The sequence below is a fragment of the Chelonia mydas genome, chromosome 6, assembly GCF_015237465.2.
Source record: "Chelonia mydas isolate rCheMyd1 chromosome 6, rCheMyd1.pri.v2, whole genome shotgun sequence".
Lineage (NCBI taxonomy): Eukaryota > Metazoa > Chordata > Testudines > Cheloniidae > Chelonia > Chelonia mydas.
This window is the reverse complement of record NC_051246.2, coordinates 13,022,718-13,042,092: the sequence shown is the minus strand read 5'-3', so window position 1 is coordinate 13,042,092 and position 19,375 is coordinate 13,022,718. Positions and strand designations below refer to the sequence as shown.

The 19,375-nt window shown below is 51.0% G+C and overlaps 1 pseudogene; it reads left to right on the top strand.

Moving 5' to 3' along the window:
• The first annotated feature begins 3,383 nt into the window (after nt 1-3,383).
• LOC114021490 lies at nt 3,384-9,934 on the top strand (annotated as a pseudogene).
• The last annotated feature ends 9,441 nt before the right edge of the window (nt 9,935-19,375 follow it).

Below are 19,375 nucleotides of genomic sequence, written 5' to 3'. Positions count from 1 at the left end.
AGCTCTCTTAGCCCACTGCTGAATCTGGTAAGCGAGCACTCCTCGACAACGTGTATCATTGCTTGATCTGCGCCAGAGCTGCAGCTTGGGTTGTCTCGAAGACCCCAACAGTGCTGGTTGGCTGCACATAGGCCTTGCCCTGTCTGGAATTGATAAGAAGGACCCAGTGATGACATGGCAGGTTACTTCTTTGGGAGAGACTACATTCATTTAATCTACGCCCTTACCCCTCCAAAAACAGAGAAAGATTGAAATAGTCAAATCTCAGTAGAGCCAATATTTTGTGAAGTAGCATGGAGAAGTCAATCCTGCTGTGTTAATGCTCCATAGTATGCAGTGAATATGTTGTAAAAATAACAAGCTCTTACCAATTTCAGACCATTTTTTCCCATTTGCTGATAACTGATCTGCGGGCAGATTAGAAGCCATCGTTTCTGGGCACGTTATAAAGGGACCTGGCTTGAGATGGGTTTTTACTGCCCTTCCCCCTATCATGGCCAGCAAAAGGTGTATAACTTGGCTGTTTCCTGGGGGATGAGGGTGCTGGACAGGGCAAAGAAGTCCCTGTCATGGAGACACCAGTCACCTCCCACCAACATCCCTGTGCCAGCCCCGAGGGCAGTCATCTGAGATATGCTGTCCATTCATCTGTGCGCGGAAAATTGTGTTTCTGTGTAAAATCCAGGAGGGACATGAAATGACCACCTGGTGGCACCATATCCTAAGGAATGAGGGTGAAGGACTCAGAACAGCACCCAGATTGAGAACTGATTTCACTCCAGTCTCCTGGAATGAACCTTTGGTAATAGGTTTCAGAGTAGCAGCCGTGTTAGTCTGTATCCGCAAAAAGAAAAGGAGGACTTGTGGCACCTTAGAGACTAACCAATTTATTTGAGCATAAGCTTTCGTGAGCTACAGCTCGCTTCATCGGATGCATAAAGTGGAAAATGCAGTGAGGATGTTTTTATACACACAGATTATGAAAAAATGTAATAGTGGTAATAGTGACTCTCCCCAGGCAGGCAGGGAGCAAAAGGAGGAGCCAGTGGCTAAGAAGATGACCGACAGTGGCCCAGTAAAGTGTCTGTGAATGACCTGGAGGATGTACAGAATTTACTAATGAGTTGAGACAATTTGAAAAAGAAATTAATTTATAAAACGCCAAGAGTGTTCTGGGCTAATTTGAGAAGGGGAAAACTGGCCAAATACTGAGGCGAACTGATTCCCTCTGTCTTGTTTGAACCATAGACCTTTAAAATTAGAAAGATTTTTTTCAGGTCAATATTTTCCGATCGGAATATGTGCTGTAGTGCCTGTGTAGTGCAGCTGGTAGCACATGAGACTTTTACTCTCAGGCCTGTTGGTTTGAGGGCTCCCCCCCATTGGGATATGCCTTAATATTTTTAGGCTGATACAAACTCCCACTAAGGGATGGAACTGAAAACTTTTTTATTCCACATAGCAGAGAGCTGTTTCCTACCTATTTGGCTGGGGATTATTCATGGGAAAGATGGAGAAATCCCCTAAAAATAATCTTTGTCTATGTTTAAACTGCTTCAACCCGAAACTACCCCTTTTCGCCTCGGAGAAAAAGAAAAGCACCGGCCTCTCTGAGAGTGATGTACCCCCCCGGGCTCTGTCAGTAATGCTGGAAGTTGTGCCACTCCGTGCATGTGTTCCCGCCTCTCTCCAGAATTGTGGCATCAGAAGGGGGCATTTGCTTTACTTTTGTAGATTAAATAAACTGCTTCTGTGTTTCTAAAAGGAAAATAATGTTTTCTGTGAAAAACACCATTGTTTAATAAAAAAAGGAGTGACATGAAATAGCTACATGACGACACCAGAACTCCAGGAATGAGAAACAAGAGGCTGCTAGTCTGCACATTGATTACGAAAAGGGATGGACTCACTCTCCTCTGTTCACAGAGAGATTCATTTATTTCTCCAATAGGCAAACTTAAATTTAAACACATTTCTAGGGTGGATGAAAAGGAATTCAGGGGTTATTTCCCTTGGGGGGCATTGTGCCTGGCACAGCACTGCTAGTAAAAGGGCTGGTGCGATGAACGGGTACACAGTGCTATGGCAGACGGCTCATGCATCTACTGATGGAGGAGTGATTTCAATCCCAGCTCTCACACAGGGTGAACAGGTGGCTGCTTCCCTCTTGTTTTAAGGATCCGAGCACTTCAGGCAATGTGGGGATATAGCTCAGTGGCAGAGCTCCTGCTTTGTCTGTAAGAAGCTGCTGGGTTTCAATCCCTGCCATCTTCTGAAAATACTTGCTTTGATTCCTGCCAGTTGGGTCTGATTGTTTCTTTACATCCTAAGATCAGGGCACAAATGCCCTACACCTCTCTGCTGCACAGGGGCTGGTCTTCCATTCATGTGGGAATTTCCCTTCTTCCTCCAAGACAGTACTTTGTGCTCATGGCTAGCAGTGACTCAGCATTGTATGAAATAGACCTAAAATGTCCCCCTATATAAGCATTGCTCTGTTGAGTTTTAGTCCAGAGCTAGGGCCACGTCCCCCAGCTCTCAGTTTAGTGGATCTCACAGAGGGTCAGACACATTCAGATGCTGGGCTCTTCCACACACCCAACTCTGCTGATATCCCCGTATCCTGAGCCGGAGCTTCCAGCTATTCCAGCTCACTCTGCTACCGCAGTTGGGAGAACAAAACCGGCCAAAAAGTCAGGTTTGTTTTCCTTACTGTGGCAAAAATAAGGTGACAGGGATGATTTAGTTGGGGTTGGTCCTGCTTTGAGCAGGGGGTTGGACTAGATGACCTCCTGAGGTCTCTTCCAATCCTAATCTTCTATGATTCAATGACAGTCAATTTTTATGGCTGCTCAAAGAAGGTTCCGTGATTTTTTTAACCTTGTTTTAAAAAAAATCACTGATTCCTCTAAATAATATCATCAAGAGACATAAACATCCCTGTTTCAGAAACTATGTCCCAGTCTCTACACTCCAGCCTGTCAGTGGTAACATCCCCCACACTGGGAAAACTGGCCAGAGTTTTGCCCTCTTTAGTGCAGTTTGAGTCACACACATTGCCCCAAAGATAAATCTCACAGCACAAACCAGCAAAGACCTCGTCACGGCAAAGAGTCTGGGAGTAACCCAGCCCTAGACCTGTGTTTGCTGAAGTGTCTGACACATAAAAATCAGTGATCTTGGGAGATGTGGCAAGAAGGAAAGTGGCCAAGTGGGGAGAATAAATTCCCTCTGAGCAGCTGCTGCAGCTCTAGGATCATTCCCTGTGATTGGCCAAAAGTGAGAGTGCTCACAAACCATCGTCAGATGGCATCTTTCGCTGATAGGCTGGTAAGTAGTAGCGCGGCTAGCTCAGTTGGTAGAATAGGCACCTTCAGGGTGCTGGTTTTGAGCAGCACATGGGGGGAAGTGTGTTTCAATTTAATCTCTCTATGTAACAGCTTCTTCCTACTATTAATCAGAAACAAAGAACGTATCAGAATTTAAAGTATTTTCCATCTGGACAATGAGCTAAAAAGTGGCCATGAAGCAGTTTGAGTCAATTCGAGAAAGAGGAAGGGGAAAAAATCCTGCCTCTGTGGGACAGAAGCAGAGACAGGAACCATCCCAGGGAGAGGATCTGCTGCCACATTGTATCATTCTGAGACACTAGAATGAACCCAGCTAGATTATCAAACTAGGGAGTTACTGCTGCTGATGGGGATTGGGGACCAATCCTACAGAGGCGTATTTACACACACAAAACTTCCCCTTCCTGCCAGGAACATCCTGTTATCATTCCATTTCTCGGGCCTCTCTCTGCTCTTTCACTTTCATATTCCCCTCTCCAGTGCTGGCTGCAGGTGGGAGGAGCACATTCAGCTGCTGATTACAATCTGCCGGGACAGACGATTTCTGCTACAGCGACAGAACTGCGTGCCCTCCATTGCAAAAGCTGCTTGTGGATTGGTTCTGATTCTCGGGAGGCCCTAGGGGACCCTTCACCCTGGAGCAGAGCCTGGCACATTCCTGTGGTTAGGTAAGTGAAGGAGCTCGGAGACTGAGTGTGGCACTGTGGGTGCAGGAGCCCAGTCCCCAGATGCTAGTTCCTGCTCTGTCCTTGCTCCTCTCTGGGTGAGACCAATCCCTGGTCTGTAGAGCCAGAGAGCATGGAGTCTGTGAGTTGGGGCAGCAGCTCTGCAACAGGGACTCTGCCCCCTCTGTAGCCCATGGCATCTGAAGTAGCAACAAATGATTCAAAGGGGCTGTAGCCAGCCTCCAGGGGAAGACTTCGGCAGTGTCTGAGCTGGGAGTCTTACCATCAGTTAAACCGTTGCAACTCCAGGCCTTATTTGGCGTGTGCATATTACCACATTTTATCATGGCGGAACTCAGCTGGGAGCACACTTTCCTTTCAGACTGAGCCCAGACGGTCATGATGGGTGGCTGTTCCCAAGCTGTGTGCATGATGGTGCAATCTTCATTATGGTACATGATCACGTGCTATTTATTCCACAGGACCCCCTGCCTCATCCGGCACACAAAGAGGGTGAAGTTCAGGCTGTTCGTACATCCCACCATTTCCTAACCCTGAGTACTCAACTTTAGAACCTAAATAATGTTCTTTTAATGTGTTTTTTGTAAGTATTATTATTTGTATTGACGTAGCACTCTGAGGAGCCCCAGTCATGGACCAGGACCATGCTTAGCTAGGGGCTGTGCAAACACTAAACAAAAGAAAAATAAAGAGGAAGTGAAAATGGTCAAGACCACAAGGACTTTTGCCTGAACTCTGTGGCTAAATTTAAGGTTCAGTGCCTGGTTTTCCTAAAGGGGCCAAATCGTCGCCTCTTGCAGGAATACCCGTCAGGGAAGGCAAATGGTTCAGGAACATCCTCCCGGTGCTCCCTATAAGACTTACTAATAAATTCAGTGGGTGACCTACCACCTTGTCAGGACCCCAGCAAACAGCCCAGCATCCCCCTGAGATCTCACATGCTCATCACTGTGATGAGACACAAAACAAAATTGATGGATTGGCCTTTGGGGAGGGACCAAATGCACCCCACTCTGCAAGAGGGTCAGGGAGGAGCCTGTCAAGCTGTGTGGGGCCAGGGAGCTTGGGTTATGTGGTGGGATGGGACGGGGTGGTCAGAGAGGGGCCTGTCTGTTCTGAGAGAGAGCAGGGAGCTGGGGTTATGGGTGGGCTCTCGCTCTTCCATCACACAGTAAAATGCACGTTGGATCCTTTGCTGCAGGCTGCATGGGGAGCCGTACGTTCCTATAGGCCCCACAAGTGAACGACGGGGTTTGTTCCTGAGCTGGAATTGCAGTCGTTCCAAGGATAGACAATGGCTGCAGAGCTGGGTGCAAGTGCAGCTTTGGGTTTCCAGTTCCAGGCACCACTACAACACGGGGTACAGCCCCCAGTGAAAATGGAGGTGCAGGACCCAGTCATCCCCAAGCCAGGGGAGAGAGCGGAAGGGGCAGAAAACGCCCTTTGTGTCATCCAGGCTGGGACCATTGGGGGGCTACTGAGATGGGCAGCACCACGATGGGTTAAGCAGGAGCCACAGGAGGAGCCAGCCACCCTCTGTGGGGACGACACCCACATAGAGACGCGGCGTCGGCGCTTCAGGCAGTTCCACTACCAGGAGGCCAAGGGGCCCCAGGCGACTTACAGCCACCTCCAGGAGCTCTGCCATGGCTGGCTGGAACCACAGAGCCACACCAAGGAGCAGATCCTGGAGCTGCTGATCCTGGAGCAGTTCCTGACCATCCTGCCGGAGGAAATCATAGAATCATAGAATCATAGAATATCAGGGTTGGAAGGGACCCCAGAAGGTCATCTAGTCCAACCCCCTGCTCGAAGCAGGACCAAGTCCCAGTTAAATCATCCCAGCCAGGGCTTTGTCAAGCCTGACCTTAAAAACCTCTAAGGAAGGAGATTCTACCACCTCCCTAGGTAACGCATTCCAGTGTTTCACCACCCTCTTAGTGAAACAGTGTTTCCTAATATCCAACCTAGACCTCCCCCACTGCAACTTGAGACCATTACTCCTCGTTCTGTCATCTGCTACCATTGAGAACAGTCTAGAGCCATCCTCTTTGGAACCCCCTTTCAGGTAGTTGAAAGCAGCTATCAAATCCCCCCTCATTCTTCTCTTCTGCAGACTAAACAATCCCAGCTCCCTCAGCCTCTCCTCATAAGTCATGTGCTCTAGACCCCTAATCATTTTTGTTGCCCTTCGCTGGACTCTCTCCAATTTATCCACATCCTTCTTGTAGTGTGGGGCCCAAAACTGGACACAGTACTCCAGATGAGGCCTCACCAGTGTCGAATAGAGGGGAACGATCACGTCCCTCGATCTGCTCGCTATGCCCCTACTTATACATCCCAAAATGCCATTGGCCTTCTTGGCAACAAGGGCACACTGCTGACTCATATCCAGCTTCTCGTCCACTGTCACCCCTAGGTCCTTTTCCGCAGAACTGCTGCCTAGCCATTCAGTCCCTAGTCTGTAGCGGTGCATTGGATTCTTCCATCCTAAGTGCAGGACCCTGCACTTATCCTTATTGAACCTCATCAGATTTCTTTTGGCCCAAACCTCCAATTTGTCTAGGTCCTTCTGTATCCTATCCCTCCCCTCCAGCGTATCTACCACTCCTCCCAGTTTAGTATCATCCGCAAATTTGCTGAGAGTGCAGTCCACACCATCCTCCAGATCATTTATGAAGATATTGAACAAAACCGGCCCCAGGACCGACCCCTGGGGCACTCCACTTGACACCGGCTGCCAACTAGACATGGAGCCATTGATCACTACCCGTTGAGCCCGACAATCTAGCCAGCTTTCTACCCACCTTATAGTGCATTCATCCAGCCCATACTTCCTTAACTTGCTGACAAGAATACTGTGGGAGACCGTGTCAAAAGCTTTGCTAAAGTCAAGAAACAATACATCCACTGCTTTCCCTTCATCCACAGAACCAGTAATCTCATCATAAAATGCAGAACTGGGTCTGGGAACGTGGCCCTGAAACCTGTGCCCAGGCGGTGGCCCTGGCAGAGGGGTACCAGTTGAGGCAGCCAGAGGTTGAGGGGCCAGGGCTACAGGTGAGAGCATTTAACCCTGATTATTCCACTGAGGGATGGGGGGTGGGAGACAGACTATGCTACATCTGTGAATGGACCAAGACCATCGGGCTCACTTCTGTGGTCCCTGTTCCCCCTATGCTGCCTGCCCAGCCCCATGGGAGCTGCTAGGCATCCAGTGGCAGAGCCAGGACTATTGGCCACTCATCCCCATTAGCCCCTGCAGCACTTCTTGTCAACCCATGGGTTTGTGGGTGGATCTGTGCTCCCGTCCCCTGTCGCTGTGTCCTTGGGGGACATTCTCTGCTGTCTCCCCTCTCAGACCCCACTCTCCACAGCAGGCCCCAGGCCCTGGCTCCCTCGTTACATGTTTGATTCATCCCCAGGTCATGGTGCGTGTAAAGGTTGAGGAAGTGGCCTCAGAAGAAAAGGCGTCCCCTGGGGTGCTATGGGAATCTGCTGGCTCCAGACTAGAGCAGCCCCAGCCCCATCCCAGGTGTGCATCCCAGGAGGGGGGATGGAATGAAGCTTCAGGATCCCTGTACAAGCTGCCTCATGTCCCCAAAGAGGAGCACCAGCCCCCCAGGAAATAAGTAATAAGCTGGGTACAGGGCATGGTGGGCTGTGGGTCACTGAGAGGGAGGTGGAAAGGGGAAGGTCCCTGCCGCTTCTAGGAGTGGCGGGGGGGCAGGGCAGGTAGGCAGGTAACCTGCCTGCCACCAGTGTGTGCTGGGCCGGACCAGCCCCCCGAACCCCTCCTGCAGCTGAACCCCCTGCCCTGAGCCCCCTGCTGCACCCCACACTCCTCCTGCACCCCGACCCCCTGCCCTGAGTCCCCTGCTGCACCCCAACACCCTGCCCTGAGCCGCCTGCCGCACCGTGCACCCTGACCCCCTGCCCCACCCTGCACCCCGACCCCCTGCCCTGAGCCCCCTGCTGCACCCCACACCCCTTCTGCACCTTAACTCCCTGCCCTGAGCCCCCTGCCGCACCCTGCACCCCTCCTGCACCCCCTGGGGGCAGGGAGGGGGTGGTGATTTCAGGGAAGGGGTTGGAATGGGGGCAGGGAAGAGGCAGGGCAGGGGTGGGGCCTCATGGAAGGGGTGGAGTGGGGGCAGGGCCAGGGCAGCAGAGGGGTGTGGTCAGTGGTGCGGCTCTCGGGCCAATGTACTAGTCCTCATGTGGCCCTCATGGTCATTTGAGTTTGAGACCCCTGGACTAGATGTATCCTGTGAGAGGGGTGGGTCACAATGAGGCCTGCTGCCACCGGACATGTCAGGCCTCTCACAGGGCTAGTGGGGAGTTAATTAGCTTGTGCACACTGGGGAGGATGAGGGAAACTCAGAGAGGGCAGCTGCCTTCCCAGAAGCTGTTCTCTCTGGTAGGGCATCTGGTTTCTGGAGGGAGGGGCAGGACAAGATGGGGAGGGTGAGCTTGTGGCAGCTTTGCTGGGGGTCAGATATTTCCGGGACCATTTCCTGCATCTCTGGTTCAGTGTCACCCCCCAGCAGGCATCATCCCATCAGGGTGCACGTTACTCATGCTCCCGCCCATTCTCAGTGACCTCTCTTCTCACCTGAGAGGCTGACAGAACCAGCCCCCTCTGGGGGAGTGTTTGGGGGAACTAAACCTTGATCCCCAGCCCTGTTGATGAGGAGCCCTTTGTGGTTTCCCTGCCCCAAACTCCTTCTCCTGGTCAGGGAATTAATCCCATGTTGCTTTTCTCGTTCCAGCCGATGGCAAGGCCAGTGGTGACAACAAAGGGGAAATGCGTCACTCAGGAGAGCAACCAAACCAGAGAAGAAAGAATGGACAGCATCGCCCTGAGGAACACCACCCTGCAGAACAAGCTCATAAGCACCCCAAGAGTGGGAAGGGCATCAGTGTCGGCTTTGCCCTTATTACACCCCAAAGAGTCCATGCGAGCAAGAAATGCTGGACCTGTGATGAGTGTGGGAAAAGACTTGGTGACAGCTCGGCTCTCACAAAACACCGGAGGATGGACGCCGGCCAGAAACCCTTTGTCTGCACTGCCTGTGATAGGAGCTTCAGCCAGAGCTCGGTCCTCATGACACACCAGAAAACTCACACCAGGGAGAGACCTTACATCTGCACCGAGTGTGGGCGACGCTTCAGCGACAGCTCCAACCTCACTCAGCACCAGAGGACCCACATGGGACAGAAACCCTATATCTGCACTGGCTGCGGGAGACGCTTCAGCCAGAGCTCACATCTCACGAGACATCAGAGGACCCACACGTCTCATAACCATGGGCATAGGTGCACTGCAGGTCCTGAGCAGCTGCTGCCCCAGAGCAGCCCCATGGTAGGGGATCTTGTGGCCTAGCATGTGTCAGGTATCTGGGCCTCTGCCCTGGTCACACAGATATAGAATGGGAAAGGATTGGGGAGAAATGTAGGGAGCACTTTCCTGGGGTGACTGACTGCTGTGAGGAGGGATGTGAAGGGTGATCACAGTGAGAAGCAGATATGGTCTTATGTACCAAGAGGTTGGGGCGGGGGTGAGCTGGGAATTCTGTTCCCAGCTCCAGGAGAAGTGTGACATCTAGATTTGGAGCAGGGACTGTCAGCTGGGAGATCCTGAGGTCTGTTCTTGAGGCTACAGATATGTTTTCTCCCCATGCCCACACCCTTTATTTGTAAAAGGCTTTTGGCTCCCTGGGTGGAAACACTGTTAAGTAGTAAAAAGTAAACAGGGTCTTAAGGACAGGGATGCATTTGCAGCCAATAAGAATGGCCAAACTGGGTCAGACCAGAGGTCCATCTAGCCCAGTATCTTGTCTTCCAACAATGGCTAATGCCAGGTGCTTCAAAGTGAATGAACAGACAGATAATCATCAAGTGATCATTTCCTGTCACCTTTTCCCTGCTTCTGGCAAACAGGCTACAGACACCATCCCTGCCCTTCCTGGCCAATAGCCATTGGTGGACCTGTCCGTGAATTTATTAAGTTATTTTTTGAACCCTGTTATAGCTAGGGCTCACCATCCATCTTGGAGCTGAACGCCAGATGGGAGCTGATAGATTGTCCTTGGTGGACAGTGTTCTGTGTGTGACGGAGCTGTGTGCCAGAGAGGGCCAGGAGCAGATGCACCACGCCTGGCCAGGACCGGGCTAAACAGCCTGTAATGCTAGGTGAGTCAAACCACGGCCACAATACAGACACCCTGGGCATCCATGGGGACTGAATCTGGGCCCTTCACTACCAAGAGCACAACTCATTTAAATTTGAGTCACGACAGTGGTGACCCCTGCCAGCCCCTCTGAGGTGGGTCATTATTATCCCTGTTAGCTGGGGCATAGGGATAGAAGGCAACTGGCTGCAAGGTCACAAACAGCGTCACTGACAGAGGCAGGAAGGAAGCGTGGTACTGATACCAGTCCAGCGCCAGCCACTAGACTCCTCCACCCACTTCCAAAGTCAGAGAACCCAGGAGCCCTGACTCTGACAGCTAGGCCTTAAATAACAAGATCAACCTCCCTCCCATTCAAGAAGCCGTGGTAGGGACCATCTGCTGAGCTCCCCTTTGCAATGCCACTGTGAGAGACCATTGCTAGTGGGTGCCAAGTGACTGAGCAGGGAACTCCTTGAGAGCCTCCTAGAGACTCACAGGTGTTTCACTGGGACCCTCTGGGAGCCGTGGAAAGAGTGCTGCATTGAAGAGACTCTCCTACTCTAACGAAGGATTTCTGTTCTCCTAGACAGTCAGCCAGTGAGGCCAGTTTGCAGAATGTGGAAGAGCCCTTTGGTGATGGGTTGGAGGATTCACCATGGAGGTGGCAGCAGCTGCAGTGCCTGGGGTCCCCATGGGCCAAGCCTCCACTCCTGACACTCCAGGCTAATCTCCCACTGCTCTCAGTGGGGCTTGGCTTTAGCTGTGGGGGGCCTGTGTGCCTAGACAGAGGACTCAGGGATTTCCATCAGGCTGCTCAATGGCAAATGCGGCCACCCAAAGAAGTGAAGAAGAATGGAAGTGAAAGAGCAAAGCTGGACCATCCGCTGAGCTGCTGCAATCAAGTGAGCAGAGGCGGGGAGAGAAGAGGGAGAACTCGAAGGTGGCTGGCGGCAGTAGGGAGGAGAAGCAGTTTGGGAGCCAGGAGAGTAGAAATAAATAGTTAATGACAAATACTGCAGGCTTTGTCCTGTGTGGTGAAGGGTTGAAAAGGGGTCTCTTTACTATCACACTAAACTTTAAACTAGCTGTGTATGGTGAAAGGGCAGGTCTGTAAAGGTAAGAGGTCACTCTAGGGGTTGAAGTCCCAGATTCTGGTGCTATTGCCTGCTTCTACCAGCTGATCTCAATCCAGCAAATCCCTCAGGTGGTAGCAGTCGTGAGCTCTCGTCCTCCTTTTCTGGACTAGCCACCAGAGAAAGGACACGGTACATGTGGCCAAGGAAATAGAGAGGCAGTGTTGCCTGTTAATTTGGCTCTTGTGGGGGAGCACGGCAGGTTACTTTGGACTAGGTAGGAGCCACATGTCTCCAAACCTGCACATCCCGAGGCTCCAGAGACCTCTCTCCAGATCCCAGAGCTTCCTGAGTGTCCTAAAGAGCCAGATGGAATCTGGCCTCTCTCCCCCCACCTCAGCAGTCCAAAAAAAGTTAGTTGTAGACATGTTATGTGTCCTCTCCTGGCACACTCCCCTGTTGGTGACTAATGCAGTCACAGAGTCCAGGCTCGGTGTCATGCATTCCTCTGGGCTGTGACAAGCAGGAGGACGTGAGCTGCAATGGATTCTCCTGCGTATGGGTTGAGTGGGCAACGTCTCTACTGCCATATCTGATTTCCAGCCCACACGCACTAAAGAGGAGGTGATGGACTTACCCCAAAGGTGGGGGTGGGAAGAAGCAGAGTGAAGAGGTGATCAGAGAGCCATCCCCTAGCATTCCTCCTGGAGTCACTCCAACAACCACCTGGCTCCTTCCTGCCATAGGCCGCAGCCCCTAGATTCCACAGGGAATTTCTGAATTAACGCTCTAGAAAGCTGCCTCTGGCTTTCTACAGGCTCTCTCACAGCCCTGTCATGAGAGGTAAGGAATAAGGTTCTGCCTCCCTCAACTGCTCGGGAGAATCCTCTCAGAGAATCAGTGCAGGGCTTTATGCATCTCTACAAACGGATCACTTTGCGTGGTGTTGTCAAGAAGCTGCACACCCCTTGGCAGCTCTTTTTAGAGCAACATTAACTCCCACGGGGATTTCTGCCCTAAATGCTCCAGGCCTGAGGGAAGGATTCTGTGGAAAACAGGCCTTTTCCTTGCTCCAATCCAGGCTCTGCTGTTCTGATGCTGCAGAGGCTTGAGGGTTCCTGGAGAGCATGCTGCAACGCCAGCAATCCCATGCTGCCTCAGCCCTGGGGACACATTCTCTTTCTCCCCCAGCACCTTGCAATGGAGGGAAGAAAGGAACACGTGAGATGGAGTCTCTCCCTGGCTTACAGATAACCCGTCCTGCAGTAACACAAGGGTGGACTCAGGGGAATGCTGTGCTGCGGTCAGGGGTGGCAGGTTTGTAGAAATTTTGGTGGTGCCCAGAACCTGCCCCCGCCCAAACTCTGCCCCGTACCTGCCCAAGGCTCTGGGAGGGAGTTTGGGTGAGGGAGGAGGTCTTAGGTACAGGCCCTAGGCTGGGGCAGGGGATTGGGGTGCAGGGTGCAGGCTTTGGGAGGGAGTTTGGGGATGGGAGGGGGTGCAGGGGGGGGTGCAGGTTCTGGGATGGAGTTTGGGGATGGGACGGGGGGCAGGGCTGTGGGGTGTGGGGTATGGGAGGGGCTCAGTGCAAGAGTAGGGGTGTAGGGGGAGAGGGCTCTGGGGCTGGGAATGAGGGGCTTGGGGTGTGAGGGGCTCAGGTGAGAGTAGGAGTGTGGGGGGTGAGGGCTCTGTCTGGGGCTGGTGGGTTTCGGGGGTTAGAGAGGCTCAGGGCTGGGGCAGAGGGTTAGGGTGCAGGGGGATGAGGGCTCTGGCTGGGACTGGGGATAAGGTGTTTGAGGTGTGGGAGGGCGCTCAGGGCTCGGGCAGAGGGTTAGGATGCGGGGGGATGAGGGTTCTGGCTGGGGCTGGAGATGAGGGGTTTGGGGCGTTGTGGGGGCTCAGGGCTGGGGCAGGAGGTTGGAGTGCAGGGGAATGAGGGCTCTGGCTGGGACTGGGGATAAGGTGTTTGGGGTGTTGGAGGGGCTCAGGGCTAGGGTAGAGGGTTGAGGGTGCGGTGGCGGGGTGAAAGCTCTGGCTGGGGGTGTGGGCTCTGGGGTGGAGCAGGGCTGGGGGTGAGTTTGGGGTGCAGGCAGGCTGCTCTGGGACAGGGGCCAGAGAGGAGGATTCCCCCAGCCCTTTCCCTGCCGCCAGCAGCGAGCTCTGGGGGAGGAGCCCCCCTTTCCCGCCCCCCTCAGCAGCACACTCACCCCCACCACTGTCACTGCATGTGCTCCTAGGGCCCTTCTCAGGTGCAGGAATCTCCCTCTCCTCCCCCATGGTGGGTGGTGGGGGGTGCTGCGTGCACCTCCTCCCCTGCCTCCCACTGGGCTCTGACCCAGGCCACTCTGAGGGCAACACAAGGTGGTGACACTTCCTACCACCCCGCTATTGTCAAAAGTTTGCAGTTTATCACAGGAAGCTCTGAAGGGTGCCAGCTCGCTGCTTGGCGCCTCTTTGCAGCCAGGCGTGGCATGGCAGGTCTCTTCTTCTTGGGGTGGCAGCTGCCTGTGTAAGGCTGACAGATCCCGGTCGTCGGTGGGTGGGATCGAACCAGGGACCTCTGGAGCTTAGTGCATGGGCTTCCACAGCACGAACTAAAAGCCACCTGGCTGTTAGCGAAGACTATAGAGAAGACTCGTTTTATCTTTCCCTCTAAGTGGTCTTGGTGCCATTAGCTGGGACACACCACCACACCCAGAAGGAAGGTGTGTGGGTTACATACTTCCCCTGGCTGAGGAAGCGCATCCTGAGTTTCAGACACTTCCCAGTTGTAATCCCGGATGACCCCTGTAACAATGCGGCCTCTGGCAGGACACTACTGAGAGTATCAGTTCAGGACAAATTGCTTGGAGCAGGGCAGTCACAGCCCAAGGCTGGGTGTCCTTTACTATTAAAGCACGCCAAACCAGCCATACAGAGAGGACTTTGGTTTTACCCCACTGGCTAATCGGAAGTCATACAAGCAATTCCCTCAGATATTCCAGTTCCCTTGTATCACCACCAGCACCACTCCTTATGGGGATGAATGGTTATGAAAACCAATAAAAGAACCAGTAAAAGAAAAAAGGTTCTCTCAAAGGACTGCAAAGGACCAAGCCCCAGACTCGGGTCAATATACAAATCAGATCTTACCCACAAATCACGCTGTTGCCAATCCTTTAGAATCTAAAATCTAAAGGTTTATTCATAAAAAGAAATAAATATAGATGAGAGTTAAAATTGTTAAAGGAATCAATGACATACAGCAATGGCAAAGTTCTTGGTTCAGGCTTGTAGCATCCACAGCTCAAATGGGTCATTCAGTCCTTTGTATAGAGCTTCAGTTTGTAGCAAAGTCCCTCCAGAGGTATGAAGCAGGATTGAAGACAAGATGGAAGTGAGGCATCAGTCTCTTGCAATGTGGTCTTTGCTTTCTTTGTCCCGGGGACACTCTATCCAGCACGTGGCATAGAAAAACCAAAGAGTACTGTCCATAGGCAGGTCCCTGCGTACCTTGCGGAGTCACAAGGTGTTTATGCCTTCTCTCAGTGGGTTGATTGTATAGCTGATGGTCCTTAATGGGCCATCAAGCAGGCTAGGCAGAGCTAACACCAACTTCTCTGGGGTGTTCCCCGGAAGCAGAGCACAAGTTTGAAATACAGACAGTATAGAGCCAATAGTCATAACTTCAACTACAAAAATGATACACATATACAGATAGCATAATTAGAATCAGCCAATCATAACCTCTCCACAGACCCCTTACACGACAACCTTTATACAATAGCGGCTGCAAATATATAACAGTGGTTGCAACAGTGATGTATATAGTTACAGATTATGTCAATAATGTCACAGGAGGTGACATGGCGTCAGTGAGACTGATATTGGAATACTGCCTCCAGTTTTGGTGTCCTCATTTGAAAAAGATGTGAAATTGGAGCTGGGGCAGCAAAGAGCCACCAAATTTTCTGAGGGCTGGAGAAAAATGCCTTCTCGTGAGCTATTGAAAGAGCTCAACCTGTTCAGCTTATCAAAAGAAGACTGAAAGGTGACTTCATTGAAGTGTCTTAATGGAGAGAAGATATTGGGTATTAAAGGGCTCTTTAATCTAGCAGAGAAAGGCAAAACAAAACCCAATGGCTGGAAGGTGAAAAGAGACAAATTCATATGACAAATAAGGCACAAATATTCAACAGCGAGGATGATTCACCACAGGAACAAACTACCAAGGAAAGTGGTGGATTCTCCATCTCTTGATGTCATTTAATGAAGACTAGATGCCTTTCTAGAATGTGTTTGCCCAACAAGTAGCTATTGTGTCATACAGGAGGCCTGTGATACGCAGGGAGTCAGATTAGATGCTCTAATGGTCTCTTCTGGCCATAAAGTCTACTCATGTCTGAAAAACTGAGTGGAGCATTGGGAGCAGCGTCTGATGTTTTACTGTCTAGCCGGCTTGCTTCCGAGAATGAACACTCCTTGAGTGGGGTGATCCACAGGGAGTAGCTCAAACCTCCAAAGTGCCTGGCCAGCGGCAGGACATTAGCACAGCAAGGGAGGGGTATGGCAGTGATATCACAAAAGCCTTTTGCAGGACCTCAGACTATTGGTCCAAGGTGGTGAGGAGGTGGTGACCTCACAGAGAGATGCTGACATCAGCCAGGCAGGACAGGGGCAAGGGGCCAGGGAAACCTCACAGACCCGTGTGGCTTTGCTTCAGCAAGTCTCCTTCTTGAGGTCTCTCTTTGAGGACTGAGAGAGTATTAGCGTTCACGTATGTGGGTGGAGGAGGAACCTCTTTTGAGTTTTCTCCTTTCCTTTTACGGATTTGACTAGAAAACATACATCCCTGTTTAGAAGGTAAGAGCCTCCTCAAAGTTTGAAACCTGCTCAGTCTGATCCATCTGGTGACAGGTGAATTCTAGGCGTGGAAAACACGAGTTTAAGGAGGCAGAATTTTATTCCGCACCTAGAATTTTGTCCCTTAGAATCACTGGGGACATTAGGGTTTGTCCTTTTTGTTTCACCTTTTCCTCCATCCCTCCCTCCTTTCTCTTCTTCTCTTGCTTCTTTTGTCCTTTCTCCTGTTCCCCTCCCAACACCAGGAGGTGTGTCTGTCACGGGGGAGAGCTCTGCAGCTCCCATTGTGGGAGGTCCCCCCAAAAATGTGGGGCTGAACTAGTGCTTGGGCAGTGATCCCCACCAGTGACCTGGGCCATCCTTTGGGCTCTCTGGTGAGAACCCTCAGCCTCCCATCCTCAGTCTCTACCCTGATTGCCTGAGCAGGGGGTTATTGACAGGGAGGAGACTCAGGTCCTTGTTGTTCTCTTTTAAGACCAAGTAAAAAAGTCATAACCAGTCATATCTTTGATGAATTTTGCTGCTTCTCGGCATTAATTGTCTCTGAGCATTTCATGATTCTCTCTAACATTCCAGTTCTCCTAAAATACTTGCTGAATAATTCCTGTGTAGTGTTGTTGGTCTGGAGCTCATTTGAGAGTACTTTATTCAGGTCATTCAATATGAAATTCAAGATCCGAGGGTTAGTTTGAAAATCAGGGCTCTTGGGTCTTATTCCCAACTCTGCCACTGACTGGCTGTGCGACCTAAGACAAGTCAATTCTCCTTTCTCAGCCTTAGCTTCTCCCTCTTTCATGTAGGGACAATAATGATCCTCTCCTACCTATCTCACGGTGGCTGGAGGATGGGGATCCACTGGAGAGTGTCACTACGAGAAGTGCATAATATGAGGTTTACTCAGATCAGATTATGACATCATAGAATAGCTGAAATATTCTATTTTATTTGTATTTTTTTATTTTGAAATTGTTAAGAGCAGCAACTACTTAGCTCAGACTGAAGCATCTTATCTAATCTTTGAGATCTAAGTGTCTCCTGTTTGTGTGCGATGAGACAATTTAACACACTCTGATAAACAGGAGATGCTTTTGTTTTGCAACAAAATATTTTTTGCAAGAACTTTCATCCCACTTCTTATGATTTCAAGAAAGAAACTGGTGTAGTCTGAATGGGATTTTCTGACAGAAACTGTTTCAATGAAATTTCCCCACCATTTCAATTCCTGGACTCTATCCCTACCTCTGGGTGGTTTGTTTTTCGTTAGAACAGGAGTCAGGACTGGTGGCTTCTCTTTCTGGCTCTGCCACCACCTTGCTGCGTAGGCCCTTGGGTAGATCACTTCCCTTCTCTGTACCTCAGGCTCCTCCCCATCTGTCCAATGGAAACAGGGACAATTCTCAAACTCTGGGCAGTCATGAGCCCAAGTGAGATAAGGGGCGTTAAAGCCCTCTGTGAAGGAGAAATGGGAGTTTCACAATGTTTAGCACCAAGGAATTCTAAAGTTTGCTAAAATGTCTAGTCTGGGGAAACAAGAAATGGTTGGGGCCAAATTTTGTAACCATTGCCTTGTTTAAAGCCCATTCAGGGATGTGAGTCCCTGTCTTTTAGGTACCTGGGGTTCTTTGCCAGCAGGAAAGAAGAGGTTCCTGCCTCCATTTCTGTGGCCCTAACAAATCAGGTGCTGTTCCTCAGTTTTCATCTGAGATCCCTGAAAAAGAACATCTTCCCATCCATTAACAAGACAGGACCTATCTTTGAAAGGGGAACAAAGAGAACCCTGGGACTTACCGACTAGCTAGCCTCACTTCCATAGCTGGAAAGATACTGGAATACATTCTTAAAAAATCAGTTTGTCAGCACCTACAGGATAATTTCGTTCTTAGGACGAGTGAGCATGGATTTATCAAGAACAAATAATTCCATACCAATCCTATTTCCTTCTTTGGCAGGGTTACGGGCCTGGTGGAGGTGGGTAAACAGTAGATGTGATCTATCTTGGTGTTACTAAGGCTTTTGACACAGTCCCATGGGACATTCTCACAAGCAAACGAGGGAAATGTGGTCTAGATGCAATTAGTGTAATATGGGTGCTGAGCTAGTTGAAAGCCCATACTCCAAGAGCCCTTCTCCATGTTTGGCTGTCCAATGGAGAGGATGTACATAGTGGGTCTGGCAGGGATCAGTCCGGGGTCCAGTACTATTCAATATTTTCCTTAATGATTTGTAAAATGAAGTGGAGAGTATGCTTCTAAAATTTGCAAATGACACCAGGCACTCTGGAGCACAGGATTAGAGTTCAAAACGCCCTTAACAAATTGGAGAATTGGTCTTCTTGAGCCAAACTCCATGGCTGGGCCCCTCTCTACAGACTGGGCTGAAGTGAAACCCCAGAGCCAAACACTCCTCCTCCTGCGCAGTGCGCTCCGATCTCTAATGGTCAGATGCTGCTTAGCACTGTCAGAGCAGCTTTTGCTGGGGGATTCTCCCAGCACTTTCCAATAGCGGGAAAGTATTAAATTCCTATTTGACTGTTGAGGACAGAGCCATAGACGAGGGAGCATCTTGCCCAAAGTCCCACAGGAAAAGGAAAACAACCAGCAATGGACCAAATAGGAAACCCAGCAATGGAACTCAGGAGTCCTGACTCCCAATTCCCTGGTCCAGTCACTCCAGCGGAGCACACTCTCTCTCAAAGGCAGGGGGAGCGGACATGAGGGCCTGGTTATAATTGCCAGCTGTGGGAGGGAGTGTGTAGCAGTGGTTAGTGAAGGGGCCTGGAAATAAGGACTGCTGGGTCCCATCCATGGCTCTGACACTTGGTGTGACCCTGAGCCAGTAGCTTCCCCTCCCCAGGCCTGTTTCTCATGAGTAGGGTTGAGGTCGCAGTCCCTACAGCCCAGAGAGTTTGGGAGGCTTCAGGAAGGTGTGTAAAGTGCTGGGATGTCAGGATCCTGGAGGCGCTGTCACCCCCGCACTAGCGGCGATGTTCTACATCCCCTGCTGCAGGCCGAGTTTCTCCGTCTCTTGGCAATAAGACAGACTCTTGTTTTCACAGCCAGTTGATTGCCCAGTGTCATCGCCCTGCCTGCTGGCTGGGCAGGGTAACTACTCAGGTCACCACCCTCTCCAGCCTGCCTTGGCTCAGAGAGTGAGGAGAAGGGCGAGGGACGACACTGAACATCCTCCATCCATCGCTCCATCACCAAGATCAAGTGAGTGGCACTAGGGTTCCTCTGTGGTGTTCCCTG